The sequence below is a fragment of the Macrobrachium rosenbergii genome, chromosome 49, assembly GCF_040412425.1.
Source record: "Macrobrachium rosenbergii isolate ZJJX-2024 chromosome 49, ASM4041242v1, whole genome shotgun sequence".
NCBI lineage: Eukaryota > Metazoa > Arthropoda > Malacostraca > Decapoda > Palaemonidae > Macrobrachium > Macrobrachium rosenbergii.
In genome coordinates, this window is record NC_089789.1 from 13,839,115 (window position 1) to 13,847,117 (window position 8,003).

An 8,003-nucleotide genomic window follows, 5' to 3' on the forward strand; every position below is an offset into this window, starting at 1 on the left:
ACGAAGTATGCAACATTTATATATAGACTGTACATTAAAAAAATATAAAAAGTGGACTAAAGGTAGGAATTCGAGGAATCGTTGGCCCTAGTTCGTGTAAATTTTAAAAATACCAAATTTCCATAAATGCCTCGCGGAAGCTTTGCTGTTAATTACAACGAGATCGTTACTAGATGATTAGGTACCCGTTAATGATCATTTCAGCACATTCCCCCTTTTTGTTTGCAATGTTTCTTCCCCTAATGTCAAGGGACCCATCTTTTTAAAATCTCCAAAGATTTCTGTTAGCAATGTTTTAATAATAATAATAATAATAATAATAATAATAATAATAATAATAATAATAATAATAATAATAATAATAATAAGGAAGACCCTCTTTGAGGCACGTTTTGTTGAATAAATTGGCTGCATTTTGCGAACTGATTTTACACTGAGTTCTCAATTCTTCTAATAATTCGCTTTTCCTGCAGGAAAAGCGAATTATTAGAAGAATTGAAAAACTCAGTATAAAATCAATTCATTCAAAAATGCAGCCATTTTATTCAACAACAACAACAACAACAACAACAACAACAACAACAATAATAATAATAATAATAATAATAATAATAATAATAATAATAATAATGTTTGCACTAATTGTCAAGGGGCCCTTCTTTCAAAAATCTCCGAAGCTTTCTGTTAGCAAAAATTTTCTATTAGCAACCCGATTTTTAATCTGTTTGATCATTTGTTTGTTCACACCTTTTATAATAATAATAATAATAATAATAATAATAATAATAATAATAATAATAATAATAATAATAATAATAATTTTGCACTGTTTTGACCCCTAAATGCCAAGGGACCCTTATTTTTAAAATCTCCAAAGCTTTCTGTTAGCAAAGTTTTCTATTAGCAATCCAAGTTTTAGTCTGCGTCTCTTTTTTTTTTTGAACCTATAATAATAATAATAATAATAATAATAATAATAATAATAATAATAATAATAATAATAATAATAATAATAATAATAACGAGGTGTGTATAATATCATAGCGTATGCCATTCACTATAGAAGGCTTTTCCGTATACGCATACCGCATCTGGGTTGCCTGTTGTTGTACTGTGCTTTGCAAGCTTTTGCACAACAAAGTGTTTCTTCTTTTTTAGTCCTTTTTGGGGACTGCTCTGCTGCCTGTTAGCCCTACTCCTGTAGATCCTTCTACCCTAATTCCATATCCTTCCCGATCCTGCCCCATCCTTCCCGGCTTCTCTCGCCCATGCACCTGTTTTTCGTCTACCTGCTTAAATGACGCCCCTAGGGGGGGGTAGGAGACCTCTTCCTCCTATCTACCTGCTTACCTACCCACCCAGGTGCCCCAAAAAAAAAAAAAAACTGTTCTTCCTGAAGACACAACACGCAGACACCGCATCCACCTTTCCCTCAACCTTCCTCTCCTTTCCCTCAACCTTATACTCCTCCAGTTACCACTGTGAGTCCCTCAGACTCATCCTCAACCCTCCCCCACCCTCGGTCCTCCCCCCAAAATGAATCTGGGGCCCCCCACTGACCTGACCATCGGACCCCCAACACAAACTACCTGCCATCACCTCTCTCATAAATTCTTACAAACTGTTCGCTTCATATCATTATCATTTTGTTCCAACCTCCCTCTAAAGCCTCCCTGCCTCTCTCTCTCTCTCTCTCTCTCTCTCTCTCTCTCTCTCTCTCTCTCTCTCTCTCTCTCTCTGGTTTCTCATCCTCTATCTTAATGGTGGTTCTCTCTCTCTCTCTCTCTCTCTCTCTCTCTCTCTCTCTCTCTCTCTCTCTTTGTTCCTCCTTTCCTTATGGTGATTCTCATCATCTACCTCTGTCTCTCTCTCTGCCTCTCTCTCTCTCTCCCTTATGGTGGTTCTCATCATATATCCTTTTCCATTCTCTCTCTCTCTCTCTCTCTCTCTCTCTCTCTCTCTCTCTCTCTCTCTCTCTCTCTCTCTCCATTTGATCCACGGTCGCCATATCCCCAGTCCCCTCATAAATAGGATAATGGGGTGACCTTTTACCATAACTAGTGTAAAAATGATCCAGCTATTTCCTACTTCTTCTTCGAGTTGGAAAATGGATTTTCATTTTCTGGGAGGGGAGAGGGGATGTAGGGAGAAGAATATATATAAAATAAGAGGTCTGGTTATTGTTACGACCTCTCTCCTTCTTCCTCCCTCTCCCCTCCCCCCTTAGAATATATATTTCGTGGGTGGGTACCTGGTGTTTGAGTGTTTGGTAAAGTAACAACAGATCGCGAACAAATGGAGTCGACCTTTTGGCGAGAGAGTTGTGAGACAGACAGATGCGCAGGCGCAGTTAGATTCAGAGATGCGAGATAGATGAATTTGGATGGCGGAGTTTTAAACCATTTGAAAGCTTTAACGAAATACGTAATAGTACTTTTGATACACACACAGACAAATACTGACACAAAACTGCTGAAATAACCCTCTACACATGAAAAAAAAACAATAGATTTCCCCTGTAAAAAAAAAAAAAAACTGAACGAATTAGTTTAGTTTTTAGTTTTCTGTATAAGAAAACTATTGAGGTGGCTTAGTCCGTCCTCACCTTTTCTGTCCGTCCTCAGATCTTAAAAGCTACTGAGGCTAGAGGGGTTCAAATTGGTTTGTCGATCATCCACCCTCCAACCATCAAACATACCAAATTGCAACCCTCTAACCTCAGCAGTTTTTATTTTGTTTAAAGTTAAATTTAGCCATAATCGTACGTCTGGCACCGCTATAGGTACTAACAACACAAGCCACCACCGGGCCGTGGCCTAAAGTCTCATGGGCCGAGGCTCATACAGCATTATACGATGTACAGAAAACTCGATTGTGCAGAAGAAACTTCGGCACATTTTTTACTTGTTTATATTATTATTATTATTATTATTATTATTATTATTATTATTATTATTACTTTCAACACTACGTGCTAAGAAAATGGTCTTCTGCCTACGTATATTATTATTATTATTATTATTATTATTATTATTATTATTATTATTATTATTATTATTATTATTGTACCTGTAAGAAATGATGGTAATATAAGAGAGAGTTATCACGGTAGCTTCAGGTATTAGGAACAATACTTTCTTGTAGGTTATTAGGGGCCATAGGTCAGAGACGCCATCCCCAGGCTGGACAACGGCAAGTCTAATTATGGGTTCTTTATCCGTAGACATAATTTGATGCACACAAGAAAATTAAATATGTGAATGAAAATATAGTTTTATGAGTTATTAATATTATTTGCAGTGCAAAAGAAAACGGAAAGTTTATCAGTAATTTTTTTTTATGCGAGTCTTCAAAAAAGACTTTTTAAGAGAGAGAGAGAGAGAGAGAAGAGAGAGAGAGAGAGAGAGAGAGAGAGAGAGAAGAGAGAAATTTCTTATTATGATCTGTTTGGATCAACTAGTGAGACATTAGTCAAACTCGTACACATGCTCTCTCTCCTTCTCTCTCTCTCTCTCTCTCTCTCTCTCTCTCTCTCTCTCTCTCTCTCTGAAACTTTCTTATAATGATCTGTTTGGATCAACTAGTAAGCCATTAGTCAAACTCTTACACATGCGCTCTCTCTCTCTCTCTCTCTCTCTCTCTCTCTCTCTCTCTCTCTGAACGAGAAACAGAAAGAGAGAGAGAGAGAGAGAGAGAGAGAGAGAGAGAGAGAGAGAGAGAGAGAGAATGCATGTGTATGTATTTACTTATTTGATTATAATATCGTCTCACTGGCTAATGTGAGCGCATCATTATGGGAAATCTCTCTCTCTCTCTCTCTCTCTCTCTCTCTCTCTCTCTCTCTCTCTCTCTCTCTCTTTAAGAGAGACAATGCACATGTACCTGTTTTCCTGTTGATTATCGTCTCACTAGTTGACCTGAACGCATCATTATAGAAAATCTCTCTCTCTCTCTCTCTCTCTCTCTCTCTCTCTCTCTCTCTCTCTCTCTCTCTCTCTCTCTCAGGTAACAGACGCACCTTAACGTTATGAGCTCCATTCTTGCCCTCTCCTTTTCCACCTCGTGGTCAAATCATCGTAATTTACTGCCTGTCAATTACACTTTCGTACCGCTGGGTAATGTTACTGAAGCCGCGTTCAAGTCGTTGCATTTGCTGGCTGAAAACAGACATTCTACTGACGGTGAACGAGGCGAATTTAACAAGCGGAGATTAATTAGGCCTCGATATTAAATGAATAGAATATGAAAAAAATAGTGATTATTGATTTTTTAAATATTCCTTTAGTCACCAGCTACTATACTAAATTATCAAGTATAATTCATTGCTGCTGATAGTGACATAGATTATGGTGAGTTTGGTGATCAGACCAAATATTAAACGACTTTACAAATCGAAAAATTTACCATTTCATGTTTTCTGATGTATGTTAAATTCCCCCTTTGTTGATATGCGACGCCAGTAAATAAGTAATTAGTAATTATTTTAGAAGATTACACAGCCAGATCCAATTTATTAAAAAAAGGACATAGAATCAGTGTACCCTTGAACACCAAATTCATATATATATTTTATCTTTTTTTTCTTCTACAGAATTCCATGGAATATTGCCTAACTTGCTACTAGTGTTTGCAAAGTAACTGGCTTAGAGGGATGACCTCCAAGGAATTACATTACAGAGGTAATTATCGGTTATTTTTGTTAGAAGCTGTCGACACTTCGTTCATTTTCAGGTCAAAAGTTCAAAGACGCGTCATCTTTCTTATATTATTATTATTATTATTATTATTATTATTATTATTATTATTATTATTATTATTATTATTATTATTATTATTATTATTGTTATTGACACTTCGTTCATTTTTAGGTCAAAGGTCAATGGCATACATTATTATTATTATTATTATTATTATTATTATTATTATTATTATTATTATTATTATTTCTCCTTTAGGTACTTCTATTACTATTACTGTTCATATTATTTTTTTTATTTCTCTGTCGACCCTGACTACAACTGTCTTTAATATTACTTCCTAAGACCTTCCCTCTAACAAAACATGGCGCCCCAACCTCCATTTCCTTCAGTATCGAAGCGGATATCTGCTGATTGCATTGGGGGCCATATGAACGTGGCCAACTTGCGCTGTTATTTGTAGGGCATTAAAGTGGGAACAGTGAATCCGTGATTTATTTAATGGCTCCGGTACCTTATTGTCTCTCTCTCTCTCTCTCTCTCTCTCTCTCTCTCTCTCTCTCTCTCTCTCTCTCTCTCTCTCTCTCAGGATTCTTTATTGACGACGTACGAATAACTGAAGGCATGCATTTTTGAAATATTTATTTTGCTTTGTTTTTGTTTCAGGAATACTTGGAAAGCTTTGATAAAAATGTCAATGTAATTTTCTCTCTCTCTCTCTCTCTCTCTCTCTCTCTCTCTCTCTCTCTCTCTCTCTCTCTCTCTCTCTCTCTGGTATAGATATAATACTCATAAGCGGTTGATTTGAAATCCAGTCATATATAGCACATGGAAAATATTTGTTAATGACCCTGGATTATTGACTACAAAAGCTCAAATTATTATTAATATTATTATTATTATTATTATTATTATTATTATTATTATTATTATTATTATTATTTCATAACAAAGGACGTCGTAAGTAAACTAATTTATTTTTATAAGTAAGCTGTCTTAAATAAACAAAAACTAAAATATATATATCATCATAATTTTAAGAAAACCGAATTCTATCATTTATTTCATAATAAAGGACGTCGTGAGCAAACTAATTTATTTTTATATGTAAGCTGTCTTAAATAAACAAAAAACTAAAATTTATATATCATCATAATTTTAAGAAAACCGAATTCGATCATTTAAAATATGGGCCTTCTGATTTCCCTTCTTATCTACTAATGATTTCCTATCTATTATTCCTCCCCTTTTTCATGTCACCCATATTATCACTCCTATTCCAAAATACCAGTCCTCAGTACTTTCATTTCCTTAATTTACTCCCCTCACGCCTGCCAATCTACTCCTCTCTACTCCACATGAGTTTTCTTTCTTGGTGAATTCCATTTTCTCAAAACTTCTCCCCTTTGGCCCCCATTCCCCCTTCCTTTGGTACTACTACTCCCTATTTCCTTAATCTACTCCCCTCATGTCTGCCACTCCATTGCTCTCTACTCCACATGAATTTTCTTTGCTGGCGAATATCCCTTTCTCAAGACTTCTCCCCTTTGGTAACCACTCCCCTTCCTTTGATACTTCTACTCCGCTTCCTCTTCCTTGGGGATTCCTCTTCCTTTCTCCTCACTCCTGACTCCTTGCTCCATCCCAAAACGACGTCCACTCCCTCTTGACTCTAGTCAGTCTATTCCTACTCTGTGACAACTTCCCATCTCTACATAAAATCTAGTTCCCTAAACTACTCCGCTTTCACGACCCGCCTTCCCCAAATTACTACTCCCCTACTCCTGATACCTACTTCTCATGCCCACTCCTCCCTCTTCCCTACTCCCTCACTCCTCATTCCTCATTCCTCACATAGGGTCGCCGTTCCTGTCCTCCTAACAGTGTCCCTGTACCGTAATAATGGCCACGGGCCCTCGGGCAAAAAACATTGGAATGGTGTGTGTGGGTTTTTTTGGCGCTCCGTGTCAAAGGGAGAAAGGACAGATTTGATAGAATGCCTTTTAGCGGCTGATTGTGTTTGTGTGTGTGTGTGTTGGGGGTGGGGGCGGTGTAAGTCACGAGAGAGAGAGAGAGAGAGAGAGAGAGAGAGAGAGAGAGAGAGAGAGAGAGAGAGAGAGAGAGTTTGCAAATGTATTCTTGAGAAAGGAAGAATCAGTTTATAAATGTATTACTGAAAGTGATAGAAAAGTTGTTTGTAGTGTGTGTGTGTGTGTGTGTGTGTGTGTGTGTGTGTGTGTGTGTGTGTGTGTGTGTGAGAGAGAGAGAGAGAGAGAGAGAGAGTCTGCAAATAAGTTCCTGAGATAGGGTGATTGAGTCTACAATATTTTTGTGAAGGTAACAGAAGAATTGTCTTCTTCTTCTTCTTCTTCTTCTTCTTCTTCTTCTTCTTCTTCTTCTTCTTCTTGAAATCTTCATATCTTCAAATCTTCAGCTGGAAACTTAAAATTCATAGAGATACTGAAATGTGGCATAAACTATCCTTTCATATACTAAGATGACCTGCAGAACACTTGCTCTCTCTCTCTCTCTCTCTCTCTCTCTCTCTCTCTCTCTCTAAATCTTCAGCTGAAAATCCTTATGAACAGAGTCAACAGAATACAATAAACCCAAGAGGGCTCCAAAGAGAAATCAGCCTGCAGAGAAAGAGACAAGTTAAAAGAAAAGGTGGCAAATAAATAAATAAATAAATTAATAAATAAATAAATAAATAAATAAATACATAAATAAATAAATACATAAATAAATGTGAGGGACTGGGAAATTTAAACCTATACACGTAAATTCATGATACATCACATTTCTTGTCACTTGCAGTGAAAACTAATATAGTCTTTGTTTGACCAACAAAGAAAATGTGACTGAAAGTTGACGTACGAAAGATTGCTATAGACTATAGAGGTAATTGATAGTAAAGAACAAGATTGACTATTAAATGATTTGGGAGTGATCATACTAAATGTTAAACTAGATGTTAATTTAATCATCGTAAATAAGACTAAATATGAATTAATTTCGTATTTATAAATAAAACTCAGTGTAAACTTACTATTACTGAAGCACAAGATTTGATTGTGAAAGGATTTAAAAATAATCATAAGTAAAACTATAGGTCAGTTTAGTAATCACAAAATAAGAATAAGTGTTAATTTAGTATTTATTATAACACTCAATGTTGATTTAATATCACTGAAGTGCAAGATTGTTTATAAAGAAATTGAAAGTTATCATAAATAAAAATAAATTCTAATTGAATGGCGTAAAAGATATATTAGCGAGAGAGAGAGAGAGAGAGAGAGAGAGAGA